Below are 15,832 nucleotides of genomic sequence, written 5' to 3' on the forward strand. Positions count from 1 at the left end.
TTCCCTCCAGCTGGCCAATCCTCTCCCGGGCAGCCGATAGCTCCACCCTGAGGGAACTGATTTTGGCGATTTGAGCCCAAATTTGATCGCTGGCACGCTTCTTACGTTCCTCAAGCTCCTTCTTAAAGTTTGCTTTCCTCCGACTGTACTCCATGATCCCCTTCACGTGGAGATTTCGAAAGTAGGTGGCATCCGCGGTGGCTTCGGAATGACTCTCCCTCAACCTGCGAAGCTCGCCTTCCGTCTTCTTCGATCTTTTTGTTAAATGGAGGACTTTCTTTTTCAGCCGCTGGATTGTAGACTTCAGCAGAATCTCCTGAGGTAAGGGAAATGCTTTGGTGGGGCACTGCCATCGGGAGGTCAACGCGTTAAAATGCAGCTCATTACAAAGAAGAAGAAAGAAAGAAAGAAAAAGAAGAGAAGAAAAGTCCCCCAAAAGGAGGAGACCAATTTTATTGACTGAATGTTTCTTGAAGACAAAAGAAAGAAGAAAAATGGCAATAAAGGAAGAATACAAAGTTAGAGGTCTTGAACCTCTGGATCAACGGGGGGACTCAGCACCTCTGGGGGGTGGACCGCGGCGGCTGCAACGGCGGTGGAGGGTCCGGCTTCATCCTCGGATGCCTCGTCCAAGAAGCTGAGGTCGAGCTTGGAGAATTTCACGACCATCTTCTCCTGGCAGAGCTCGAACCCTTTATTGAATGTGGCTTGGCCAAACTCAACCTTCAACTTCTTCATTTCGGTGGAAGTCTCGAACTCCTCCACCGCTTGACTCCTGGCCTCCGAGACAAGGGTCGGGATCTGTTCCACCATGTTGGCAACCTCGGCCTCCGCCCTCCTCACCATCTCCTCCAGGTCGGCCTTCTGTTCCGTCGAGATCTGTCTCTCTCTCTCAAGCACCTCTCAGAGATCGGCCACCTCGAGGGCCATTTCCTTAAGGCGGGCAGCCTTGGCTTGCTGACCTTCCACCGTCTTGTTTGTCGTCTCGATGTTGGCGAGGAGTTGATGCCCGAGATGCAAGGGCAACAGGAGAGTCAGAATGGGAGCTGGAAAGTTAATTAAATGAAGAAGCGAAAGGAAAAAGGAGGACGAATCTACTTACCTCGAGGAAGGCCCCCAGCGAGTCCCAGACTTGTTGTGTAGGATCGATGCGGACGATCCTCTGGACGACTTCGGGCAGTGAGCACTCGTCTACCAGCTTTTTTATTAGATCCCTGTCACTAAAGGGATCATCCTCCTGCTCCTCTTCAGAGCCGCGGGACTCTTCAGTGGCAGCCCGACGACTGCCGACCCTGCGGGCCAAGGTCTTCCTCCTCTTCCTCCTCTCACCCCCTGGCACCTCCTCAGGACGGGTCTCCGAAGCGGGGACCTCGGTAGGAGAACTCAAACCCCTCGGGGAAGCTCGGGTGGTGGGACGCTCAGTGTCTGGAAGGACATCGACGGCTGAGGTCACTCGGGCGGGCGCGGCCGAACTCGTCCCCTCCGCTCTGGCCCTCTTTGCCGGCCCGGAGGCTGCGGTGCCCTTTCTTTTGAGAGCCTTCAGGCCCCTGGCAAGCATCTGTGCTTCTTCGGCGTCCATGCCTAAAAAAAAAAAAGAGAGAGAAAAGAAAAGGAAGACGTGAAAAAGAAGAAAAGAAGAGAGGTAGGAGAAAGAGAGGAAAGGAAAAGAAAAAAAAAAAGGGAGAGATGAAATACTGGCAGGATCCAGGGGGCTCAGACCGATGTTGAACAAAAACTGCTCCTTCAGGAGGTTGGAGAGAGAAAGAGTTGGATATTTGAGGAGTTTCTGGGAGGCTTGATGGTCGTCTCCCCCCAGGTTGGGCGCCCGGCGGACGGAGTCCCTCAGGGAGCTCCAAGGGGACAACTCTAGCCTTAAGGTCGGGCATCGAACATAAAGAAACTTCCCCTTCCAGTTATGGATAGAAGAAGGGGCACCCTTCAGTAACCCCTTCCTACCGAACTGAGGAGAGAAATACCACCAATCCTTCACCGTGGGATGACGCTTGAAGGTGTAGAAGTATCTAAACAAGGAAAGGGTGGGCTGGACTTCGACTACATGACAAAGAGAGAGGAACCCTATCAAAAACCTAAAGGAGTTCGGTGCAACCGAAGCCAGAGAAATGTCCAGAAACTGAAAAAGAGCAATGACGAAAGGCGGCAGAGGAAGCCGGAGTCCGACACGGAAGGCCTCCTAGTACAGACAGAAGCAGCCGGGGGGAGGGACACTAGCCCGGTCGGACGGGCCAGGAAGTTCTAGTTCGTACTCCGGAGGAACCCCATACTGAACTCTTATTAGTTGGAGTTCGTCCGAAGTCAGAGAACAAGGAATGGCGTCCGGTGCAAAAATCGGATGAGGTTCAGCTCTACCTATCGGTTCATCTACCGCCTGAGGACTCTGGGAGACCGAGACAGACGAACTCCTAGAGCCGCTAGAAGAAGAACCCCTGGAAGATATCTAGAGTCACACGAAGATCACTTACAGAGGCAAAATCCCTAAAAATCAGAGAAAATCACAGACAAGGTCCCGGGGGACTGATGTGCAGAGCAAGAGGAAGAAAGATCGAACGGCAAAAGGAAGAACAAAAAGAGGAAGGAGTTTTGAGACTAACCTAGGCGATTCGAAGAAGTACGAAGGTACGGAAAGGGGGACGGCTCGAGGAACGCCTAAGGCTGGGAAGGGTGCTGAGAAAAATTGAAGTTCTCAAAAAGAAGAAGGATGCCAGAACGAGACCGTCGGATAGAGCGGGACTCTTGGAGGAGGAGTGCGGGTTTAAATAGGCCCTGAGATCCGGCATAATGATGATTGCGAATCCCCTCTAGCCGGTCTCTTTTCGCCGCGTGTCCCACTCACCACAGCAAGCGGTTAAAAAGTGGCAGATGGCTGACAGTGCCTTTATTGCACCACGCCTTGAGCACCGTTCCACTGCAGGTTCCAAAAGAGCCTCTTTGGATCGCCTCGATTTGAAAAGACTCCGGCGCACGCACATTAAATGCCAAAATATCTGAGGACGATCGTGCATGCACATCGAGGGAGCAACTTCAGCTGTGACAATCTTTCTATGCTTCCTTCATTCGAAATTCGAACTCGAAAGTAGGGAGACTAGTATTGGGTATAAAATACCCTCAGCCGAAGTTCTTAACAGGATTGACCCTCCCAAGACTCCTCTGGCTTTCGACCGCAGATGGTATCTCCCCGGACTTCTCCAACAGTCGGATTCCCACAGTGCTGACTGAATTCCCTCGACGGACGAACTCCCACTACACCACCCGAGCTCCTTCAACATGAGTTTCCCCAGTTATCTATTAAACCACCCTAAGCGCTCACTAAGCTCCGCCGCCAGCCGACTTTCTACGACTATCAACTGCTCCCCGAATCCCTTCCAGACTTCTTCCAGCCAGGTTCAACTCCAATCCGAACTACCTCGGACTTCGCCAACGGCTGAACTTCTCCAACGGTAGATTCCTACAACTACCAGATTTCAGCCCGGACTCCTACGGGAGCCGGATCTCATCTCCGACCTCGACTGCGGAAAGGCTTCGCCCGGACTCCTACGGGAGTCAGGCTCCGTCCTCGACCCCGATTGCTGGTAAACTTCGTCCGGACTCCTAAGGGAGCTAGACTTCATCCCTGACTTTGATTGCAGGTTGACTCAGCCCGAACTCCTACGGGAGCCGGATCTCATCCTCGACCTCGACTGCGGAAAGGCTTCGCCCGGACTCCTACGGGAATCGGACTCTGTCCTCGACCCCGATTGCTAGTAAACTTCGTCCGGACTCCTACGGGAGCCGGACTTTGCACCTGACTTTGATTGCAGGTAGACTTCGCCCGGGCTCCTACGGGAGCCAGATTTCGTCTCCAGCTCCAGCTGCGGGAAGACTCAGCCCGGACTCCTACAGGAGTCGGGCCTCGTTCCCAATTCTGGCTGCACAAGGACTTCGCCCGGACTCCTACGGGAGCTGGGCTCCACCCACGACTTCGCTTACAGGTAAACTTCATCCGGACTCCTAAGGGAGCTGGACTTCATCCCTGACTTTGATTGCAGGTTGACTCAGCCCGAACTCCTACGGGAGCCGGATCTCGTCCTCGACCTCGACTGTGGAAAGGCTTTGCTCGGACTCCTATGGGAACCGGGCTCCGTCCTCGACCCCGATTGCTGGTAAACTTCGTCCGGACTCCTACGGGAGCCGGACTTCACCCCTGACTTTGATTGAGGTAGACTTCGTCCGGGCTCCTACGGGAGCCAGATCTCGTCTCCAGCTCCAGCTGCGGGAAGACTCAGCCCGGACTCCTACGGGAGCCGGGCCTCATTCCCAATTTTGACTGCACAAGGACTTCGCCCGGACTCCTACGGGAGCCGGGCTCCACCCACGACTTCGCTTACAGGTAAACTTCGTCCGGACTCCTAAGGGAGCCAGCCTTCATCCCTGACTTTGATTGCAGGTAGACTTCGCCCGGGCTCCTACGGGAGCCAGATCTCGTCTCCAGCTCCAGCTGCGGGAAGACTCAGCCCGGACTCCTACGGGAGCCGGGCCTCGTTCCCAATTCTGGTTGCACAAGGACTTCGCCCGGACTCCTACGGGAGCCGGGCTTCACCCACGACTTCGCTTACAGGTAAACTTCGTCCAGACTCCTAAGGGAGCCGGACTTCATCCCTGACTTTGATTGCAGGTAGACTCAGCCCGGACTCCTACGGAAATCGGATCTCATCCCTGACCTCGACTGTGGAAAGGCTTCGCTCGGACTCCTATGGGAGCCAGGCTCCGTCCTCGACCCCGATTGCTGGTAAACTTCGTCCGGACTCCTAAGGGAGCCAGACTTCATCCCTGACTTTGATTGCAGGTTGACTCAGCTCGGACTCCTACGGGAGCCGGACTTCATCCCTGACTTTGATTGCAGGTTGACTCAGCCCGGACTCCTACGGGAGTCGGATCTCATCCCCGACCTCGACTGCGGAAAGGCTTCGCCCGGACTCCTACGGGAGTCGGGCTCCGTCCTCGACCCCGATTGCGGTAAACTTCATCCGGACTCCTACGGGAGCCGGACTTCGCCCCTGACTTTGATTGCAGGTAGACTTCGCCCGGGCTCCTACGGGAGCCAGATCTCGTCTCCAGCTCTAGCTGCGGGAAGACTCAGCCCGGACTCCTATGGGAGCCGGGCCTCGTTTCCAATTTTGGCTGCACAAGGACTTCGCCCGGACTCCTACGGGAGCCGGGCTCCACCCATGACTTCGCTTACAGGTAAACTTTGTCCGGACTCCTAAGGGAGCCGGACTTCATCCCTGACTTTGATTGCAGGTAGACTCAGCCCGGACTCCTACGGGAGCCAGATCTCGTCCCCGACCTCGACTGCGGAAAGGCTTCCCCAGACTCCTACGGGAACTGGGCTCCATCCTCGACCTCGATTGCTGGTAAATTTTGTCCGGACTCCTAAGGGAACCGGACTTCACCCCTGACTTTGATTGTCGGTAGACTTCGCCCGAGCTCCTACGGGAGCCAGACCTCGTCTCCAGCTCCAGCTGCGGGAAGACTCTGTCCGGACTCCTGTGGGAGCCGGACCTCGTCCCCGACTTCAACTGAAGGAAGACTCCATCTGGACTCCCGCGAGAGCCGGACTCCAAGCTCCTCTCAGACGGGTGGCTAGCCACCTCTCTCCGCCAGACACCCCAGCCGAACTCCAGCCGATAGGCCTGGACCTCTTGGCAGGCCGCAGCAACAGCCATGACTCTGCTCCACCTCCTGCGACGGATTCCATGCGGCTCCATCACTCCCTGGCTGGCCATAATAATGGCCACGATCCTGCTCCACTTCCTGCGACGGATACCACGCGATTCTTCCATTCTCTGGCAAGTCGCGACAACGGACGCCGCTCCGCTCCCTATGGCAGATCCATGTGGCACGCCCTGGTGATAGCCACGGGTCCACTCCACTACTCTCCACAACAAACTCCTCCTGACTCTGGGCGGCCCACTGCCAGACGGTTACAGACATCGCTATCAGTTTGTTGCCCCCTCCGCCTATAAAAGGGGGACCCCAGATACGTTATTCTCTAAGCTCTCTTTTTTACCTAGAAACTCTGCTAAAATTTTCGTTCGAGCACTCCATTCTTGTTGAGGCAGAGAACTGACTTGAGCGTCGGAGGGTCTTACCGGAGCAACCCCACCTCCGGTTTAGACTTCTTTTGCAGGTCCCGACGGCGACCGCGACCCCCACAACTCCAGCTTCTCCGACGCAGGTGGATTTTTGCACCAACAATAGTGATGTATGTGGATCTATGAGCATTAGTGCCAGAGGAGAGTATAGCTATTTCATTACATTTACAGATGACCTATTTAGGTATGGGTATGTCTACTTGATGAAACACAAGTCTGAATCATTTAAAATATTCAAACAATTCCGTAATGAAGTAGAAAAATAAATTAAAAAAAATATTAAAATTTTTTAGTCTGATTGAGAAGGTGAATATCTTTTCAGTAAGTTTCTGACATATCCAGAAGAGAATGAAATTTTCTCATAATGGATCCCTCTAGGGACACCACATCATAATGGCATCTCAGAAAGGAGGAATTGAATCTTGTTGGACATGGTTCAGTCTACGATGGGGTTTGCAAGTTTGTCAATCTCTTTTTGGAGATATACATTTGAGACAACCTATTTTGTGCTCAATAATATTTTGGACAAGTTAGTTAGTAAAATATCATATGAGATATAGTTAGGACGAAGGCCGAACCTCACTTATCTTAAGTTCTAGGGATGTCCGGCTTATGTCAAACAATTACAGATCGATAAGCTTGGACCTAGGTTCGATAAGTGTTATTTTATAGGGTACCCCAAAGAAGTGAAGAGATATTACTTTTACCTTCTTGCTGAATAAAAGGTATTTGTCAGCAATAAGGCACACTTTTTGAAAAAAGAGTTTCTTAGCAAAAGAACAAGTGCCTCTAAAGTTAAGCTTGATGAAGTTTGACAGGTAGAAGAACCAACACCAGTGACTGAATCTGATCGAATTTGATTAGATCAAATCTGGAGCCCAATATAGAACCACCTTTAAGATGATTCAATAAAGTACTGCATCAGCTAGACAGATACTTCAGTTTCTTGATCCGAGGTGGGAATTTTGTTGATCTCGATAAGAACAGCAAGGATCTAGTCAACTATATAGATGCGATGCAGAGGTTTGACTCTGAGAAATAGCTTGAAGCAATAAAATCTAAAATAAAATCCATGAAGATCAATGATATTTGGATATTAGTTGATTTACCTGAAGGGATAAAATCTATAGAGTGTAAGTAGGTCTTCAAAAAGAAAAGGGGCACAGATGGAAAGGTGAAGACCTATAAAGCCCGTCTGATTGTCAAGGGATATCGTCAGCATTATAGTATTGACTATGCGAGACGTTTTCTCTTGTGACAATGCTTAAATCCATTTGGATCATGCTTGCGATAGCAGCATACTTGGATTATGAAATCTGGCAAATAGATATGAAGATAGTTTTTCTAAATAGAGAGCTGAACGAAAAAGTGTATATGATATAACTAGAAGGGTTCACATCTATAGACAAGTCCAAGATGTGCAAGCTTCAGAGATCTATTTATGGATTGAAGCAGGCATCTCGAAGTTGGAACATACATTTTGATAAAGTGATCAGAACATATGGATTTGTTAAGAAGGAGAGAAACCCTGCATATATAAGTGGGCTAATGGTTCAGTGATTGTATTTCTTATTTTGTATGTGGATGACATTCTCTTGACCGAAAATGATATCGTTGTATTACAGGGAATAAAAGTGTGACTGTCGTCATAATTCTTCATTAAGAATCTGAGAGAAGCAGCCTACATCCCAGAGATGAAGATCTATAGGGATAGATCTAAGGAACTGCTCGGGCTCTCCCAATCTACGTATATAGATACCATGCTGAAACGGTTCAGCATGGAGAATTTAAAAAAAAACTATCTTTCGATAGGTTATGAAATTTTTTTCTCACAGAAGGATTGTCCGACAATCCCTCAAGAGAGAGAGCATATGAGTAGAATCTCATATACCTCGATAGTGGATTCTATAATGTACGCCATGACATGTACAAGACCGGATGTGATATACTCACTACGAGTAGTGAGCAGATATCAATCAGATCTGAGTGAGAACCATTGGAAGGTTGGAAAAACTATCCTTAAGTATTTGAGAAATACTAAGAACCAGTAGCTCATTTATGAAGAATCTGACTTGAAACTCGTGGGATATATTGATTCCAGTTTTCAGTCAGATGTGATGATAGCAAGAGCATGCTGGGATATATTTTTACCCTAAATAGTGGAGCAGTCTCCTGAAAGCTGTGGTTGAGGTGGAGTATATCGCGGCATCTGATGCTGTAAAGAAAGCTGTGTGGTTGAGAAAGTTCATCATTGAGCTTGGAGTGGCACTCTCCATTGATGGTCCAGTTCTGTTTTATCGTGACAGTACTGGAGCCATAACTCAGGCAAAGGAGTCGAAGGTATATTAGTGGATGAAGCATATTTTATGTCGCTACCATCTTGTTTGAGAGATCATGGATCGAGATGACGTCGACCTTCAGAAGATCGACAAAAAAGAAAAATCTGATTGATCTATTCACTAAAGCCCTTGCGATAAAAGAATTCGAAGATCATAAATCAAAGATGGGTATATAATACTATATCGATTGGCTTTAGTCCAAGTAGAAGTTGTTGAAAATTATGTCCCAAAGTCAATCGTCAGCTTATTGATGGTTGTGCTTATTGATATAATTGTATATGAATTAATTATTAATAAAATATTTATTTGATATTTTTTATCATAAGCTTGTACATCTTATATATTGAACTTCTGTATTATGATGAAAGTCCTTAGGACTATTTTAAATCGATAAAGGATGATTTATCGTTTAGTCTTTAAATGAGTCACTACAACAAAATAGGTTATTAGTGATGAAAAATTTTCATCATTAATAACCAATTTTTGTCACTAATAATATTAGCGATAAAATTTTGATCGTTAATATTTCATCGCAAATAATCCCATCGTTGATAATATTTTATGATGAAAAAATATTTTATTGCTAATAAAAGATGTTTGCGATGAATTTTTTTATCATTAAAAAAAATTGATGAAAAAATTTAATCTAAAAAAAGGTATTTATGATGAAAAATTTTTGTCCCTATTATTTGCTAAAGTTTTAGCGATGAAAATTTTTATTGCAAAAAACTATTTTTACAATGAAAATAATTTATCTCTATTAATTTAATAAAAAAATTATTTAAAAAAATTAAATAATATTAGTGATGAAAAAAATTTATCATAAATAAAATTATTTACGACTAATATTTTTTCATCACTGTTAATTATATATTTATTGATAAATTAAATTATGTTAGTAAAATATTTTTAATGTTGAATATTTCATCAAAAATAATTCTATCGCTAATAATTTAGTCATATTTTTTTTAAAAAAATTATGAATATATATTTTAAATTTATATGTATAATATTTTTTATAAACTAAAAAAATTAAAATAAAAAATTTACATAATAAATTGATAAATAAATTTTATTATTTTATTATATTAAATTAAAATTATAAGATATTTAAAATAAAAAAATACCCCAGTAACCCATCAAATATCGACATCTAGAGAATGAGTTGGGGATGGAGAGCGCTTAACGGAGCTCGAATCGATGATAGAGCTCGGATCAGCCTGCTGCTATCTCATCAGCTATATCATCTGCTCCATCTGTACCATCTGCTCCATCATTTGGATCTGAAAGCACTGATAGTCATTGATGCATACAGTCAATTCCTGAGCTCGCTATCGATCCTCAACAGTCTGTTGTCGATCCTCGACAATCTGCTATCGATTTTCGACAGCTTGTCTCTGTATCTCTGTCAATCGAGCCTCGCATGCAGAATGGATATCCACCTTAGATGTGCATGAGGATGAGGGAGTAGTGATCCCATACCCTAGACCCCTAATATAATAGGGTCTCATATCGAGCATCCGATCACAGATCTCATCATCTGTGGGTGCGGTCGAGCCCTCAGGGGTAGGCTAGAATCTAATCTCTATCATACAATCTTGAAAATTAAAATTATAGTTATTTTAATTTTATAATAAAAATTAGATTGTGAATGAAAAATAATTGAAAAAACTTACAAAGAGCTCTTGGCTCCCCGTCGTCCACTCTTCCGACCGTCGCTGGTGGATCCACTGGTAGATATCGATCACTCTCAGCATCTCTCTATAATTTGAGAATTAATTAAAATTTTTTTAAATAACTAGAGAATTATATGCTAATTAGAAATTAAAAATTACCTACCATGTGCTCCATGTGATGAGCAAACGATCTCGAACCCCCACAATGCGACACGATCTGTCTCATCCGATTCGTCGCATTCTGGGCACATCGTCTTTATAAAATTATCAGTAAAATTAGTAGATAAAAAATTTAATTTAAGAATAAAAAAAAATTTAGATGTGTAACTTGATGTGTCGGATCCTCTATTGCCGGCATATAGTAGTCCAATTATCTATGGTGATGCTGTCATAGGGCTGCTGCCGCACTGCCTCCTCCCCATGATCCTGCACCACCCAATATTAATGCTGATGCATGTGATGGTGATGGTCCTTGAAATGCAACGATAACTGAATGTCGATGGCTTGCCTCCACGATCCTTCTTAAAATCAGCGATATCAAATACACTCTGCCAATAACAAATATTAAAAGAATATTATACTAATTAAATATTCATAATATAATTTATTTTACCTGTAAGTGGGTGTAGAAAATCTCTCTCTGAGTCGGTAGAACGTGACGCCAATCGAAGGACGTCATGGGGGCATAACTGCGATATATGATGCCCAGCTCAGTCTACTGTGGCACACTATCTCCTAATGGGTCCGGTGTAGCCGGCTGGTATCTCGATCTGGAGATGCTATCCTGTGTGCTCGCATCTCCAACGCTCATGAGCGAGGTCCTTTGATGGACCTCGCCCTTGCCTTACCATCGATGAAGACTCATCTGAAACAACAATAAATAAATCATTAGTATGATCCAAATAAAAGAATCAAATTTTATTATATATAAAGTGTAATAGTTAATACCACTGAAACCCGCCTCACTGGGACCTGTTGGTGCAGGACCCTCTGATAGTGAAGCCAGTGCAGCGACGAAGATTGATGGAGGTGCCTCAACCTCTGAAGCATTTGCAGGGAGCTGTGAATGCAAATGTCGTCGTCTGTCTCCTAGTGTCATATCTGCAGAAATTGACATATAAATAAATATAATATTAAATAATAATAGTAGAAATAAAATAATTTTTGATGAATACAATTATATCGCATACCATTATGGAAGATAAAATTGAACGAAGAATATAGATCTACTCATCAATATTCGTTTCTTCCTCGATGTGTAGATCCTCATCCAAATCACAGTAATCGATATATGTGTCATCTTTTATCTCATCGTCATTTATGAACTGATCGTCGCCCTTCGACTCATTAAGATTAAATACAAAATCTACTTCAACTTCGTTGGATGGAAGATTAGCCCTATTTAAAGGTGCCATTATAAATTCTTCATCAACCAAAAGCTCGGCTAATGTTTGTTTTTCTTGCTGAAAATTTTTTTCTTCATGTAAATTCAAATTTTCATCCATCTCTAATCAAGTTGGTATGTCATATACGCCTCTAGGTGTTATTGTTTGTACAATATACCAATTACCTCGATACTTTAGATCCTTCAAATATATTACTTATTTTGCTTGGGTTGTTAATATATACGGCTTATTTTGGTACCATATTTGTACAAGATTTACACTGATAAATTATAAATTGATATGAATATCAACCTTTTTATTACTAATATCCCACCATTCACAGTGAAACAAAAATACAGACTTACTGGACCCATACTTCAGTTCTGTGATATCTACCAGTATACCATAATAATCAATCTCTTCTTCTCCTTCATATCCTATTGTAGCAATTCCACTATTATGAGTCCGTCATTGCATCTCAAGCTCCCTTGTATGAAATCTCATTCTCCAATGATACAGGATGTGTAGTGATTAACCCTCCGATCGGGACCACATGCTAAATCATGCAACTCATCAATCGCCCTCACTTCTTTATTGAAATACTTATGTTCATCTACAGTATAAGATAAAAAATTATATTATTTAAGTAATATTATTTATAAATAAATAAATAACGTATCACTAATGCAATTTATAAGATCATCAAACTATTTTGCAAATTTTCTCCTATGTCGATCATCGACATCTGGATTATTCTCTCTACATAGTATACTCTTGTGCTCACTGCAAGAAGTTATGATTTTTAATTTTATATCGATATGAAAATTTTTTTAGAAATTAAATAGTACGATAAGATGATACTTACTCAATAAAATTTTTAATTTCTTCATAATTATTTAGAACGTAAAAGTGTGCTTTGGATAGCTCATTCACGTCCATAAATTCATATCTCCTTGCACCAGTAGGTCAAACCGTTTGTTTAAATATAGACAACATCGGTTCATTGTTATCCTATTCATGATCTGCATTACAATCTGTACGATTGAATCTTATTTTGATATTATCAAGATACGCCGAGCAGAATGTGACACACTCAGTAGCTACATATGCTTCTGCTATAGACTTTTCAGGCCTTAGTTTATTGCGCACATATTTTTTTAAGGTGCACAAAAATCTGCAAACAAAAAAAAATTTAAATTTTAAAAATATATTTATATCTTATAATTGATATGATAAAGTACGTATAATTTTTTTACCTTTGAATAGGATACATCCATCGATAATGTACTGGTTTGACCAAAAGAGATTCTTTGAAAGATGAACAGCCAGATGCACCATAACATAAAAAATATGATGGTGAAAATTTTTTTCTAACTTATAAAGAATGAGTACAATATCCTTCTCTAATCTCTCAAGTAAGTTAATCTTCAATTTTCGACAACACAGTTCTCGGAAGAACACTTCCAGCTCAATTATTGTAGTTTGACCATCACCACCCAAATAACCATGCATGACCACAGGAAGCAAATGTTGCATCATCACATGAGAATCATGACTTTTCATACCGGAGATATTGCCGTCGTTGTTCTCAACACATCGTGATACATTTGAAACGTATGCATAAGAAAACTTTACGATTTTGAACCATCCACAGAAATTCTTCTTTTTCTTTTCAAATAGTAAATAACATGCGTGTGGTATAAAAAATCTCTCACCTCGACAAACTAAATGCAACTCTGATTGGATTCTCATTTTTTACAAATCAAGATGAGCTTTTGTGCCATCTTTGATTTTTTCTAAAATATTCAATATAGTACCAATGATATTATCACAAATATTCTTTTTAATATGCATTACATCCAAATTATGATGAAGTAGTAGCTGCTTTCAATACGGTAGTTCGAAAAAGATACTTTGCTTCGTCCAATTCAGCTCAGCTTCAGTACGCTTCCGCTTGCGAGTATCCGATATTTTTTCAAATTGGATGTTTCCAATGACTTCAAGTTGTTCTAAAATTTTTGCTCCACTTAACTCCTTAGGTGGCATACGTCGATCGGACTTACCATCAAAATATATTATAACGGGTCCTCCAAAGATGATTAGCAGGAAAAAATCATCGATGACCCATAAAATATATTTTTTATCCGTGCTTTAAATATAAAGAGGATGCATCTCTATTGCATATTGGACATGCAAGATATCCTTTGGTGCTCCATCCAGATAAATTTTCATATGTCAAAAAATCATTTATGGTCTATAGAATCGAAGCATGCAACTTAAAATTACTTCGACTCACAGAATCATATGTCTGTACCCTATTTTTCCATAATTCCTTCAGATCATCAAATTAAAGATCATAGATATACATCAATTTCATTACCTGGTGCTTTCGGACACAGTATATACAACTAGCATCATAGGCCACATGCTATAAGAGGTACTCAGATTGCTAAAGAAATTAAATCCATCTATCGCTAGATCAAGTCAGATATTGCGTGGGTCACTCGTAAAGTGTAGATGCTTTGCATCGAAGTCTTTCCATATTAAAGAGTCAGTCGGGTGGCTAAGTATGTTCTCCTCCAAAATTCGTTGCTCATATTGCCATCTCATTTCTTCAACTGTCTTTGTGGACATACACAACCTTTGAAGTCTCAGAATCAATAGAAAATATCTCAAAATCTTTTGAGGTATCTTCTTTGCTTTTCTATTATTGATTTTATATCTAGGCTCACCGTATTTCGGATATTTAGTTGCTTGTTCATTATCCTTATAAAATAATATGCAGTCATTTTTGCAGGCATGTATAGGAGTATGCCAAGTCTCATTTTTCATATGTATATTTTTGCTTCAGAATATGATTTCGGAAGTCTCTCTCCATCGGGCAGAGCTGTTTTAATCAATGTTAAAATTTGATCAAATGACTTCTAACTCCAACGGTTCATGATTTTAATATGAAGCAATTTTATCAAAAACTCTAACTTGAAAAATTTTGTACAATTTGGATAGAGTAGCTCTTGTAAATTTTTTACAAGCTTTGCAAACTGTTCAGAAATCCTTTCTACCTCAAGCCGGATATTATGATCATGATCAGAATTACTTTCAGATGCAGCAGTATTCATGCGTACATTTGAATAAGTACCTTGATATAAATCATCTAATAATTCTCTAATACTACTATGTTCGACAGATCCAGCACCATCAGTACTATCATCTTCAGTATCATCATCATCGCACACCACTTCATTCGGATCACCCTCCCCATGCCATATCCAACAAGTATACTTCTTATCTATACTATATTGTAGCAAATGCTCCTCAATAAGTATTATGTGGCGATATATCAAATTGATACATCTTTTGCATGGATACTTTATCCGACTAGCACTGTCAGTCTTATGCCATGCAAAGTCAATGAAATCTCGAACTCTTTTTCGATATTCAGGCAAAAAAATACCTCTAGCATTCATCCAACTTTTGTTGATATTCATCTAACAAGAAATACAAAATTATTAACAATCAAAATAATATTTAGTGGTATTTTGGATCTCGATCTAAATTTCAGACTGAATCGCATTCCGAATTCCAACTAAAATCCCGACCCAGATCCAGATCCGGATCACTTGATACAAAATGTATGATCCTATCCTTTTTAAATCATTATTAACAGGTGTGGTCCTATCTCTTTCAGAAAAATAATAATCTCATTATTGTTATTAGTGGATATTTCATCTCATTTTCATAAAAATTTTGACAGTATCTTTCCATGGTTCTTTAAGTATACGATGTGGATATGGTGCCTAAGCACCCTTTCCACCATATACCTAGAGAACAATAGACAGATAACTATTGAATATCACATAATAAAATAAAATATTAATTAATAATAATAATAATATTATTATTTTTCTAAAAGGCACGAATATGGGACATCCAAGTTTCGATCTCGAAGAAGATCGAAACTTGAACGAAAATCTATGGCTCAATATAATTTAAGTACTATCTTTGAACGTACATTCGAAGATGAATTTCTAATTTATCAAAAAAGAATAACTTCGTATTAAAATTTTTTCATTAAAAATTTTAATAATTTTTTTTTAAAATAAAAATAATTTTTTTATTTAATTTCAGCAGCATACAAAATAGCACATAAAATAATTTAATTATAACAAGTAACAGCAATGTGCATTGTATAAGTAAAAAAATAATTAGTCAAATAATTAAATAATTTCAGCAGGAATACTAAAAAATAATATGCAATAATTATAATAATTTCAGCATCATAT

This window comes from Elaeis guineensis, chromosome 5, assembly GCF_000442705.2.
Source record: "Elaeis guineensis isolate ETL-2024a chromosome 5, EG11, whole genome shotgun sequence".
In the NCBI taxonomy this organism is placed as follows: Eukaryota; Viridiplantae; Streptophyta; class Magnoliopsida; order Arecales; family Arecaceae; genus Elaeis; species Elaeis guineensis.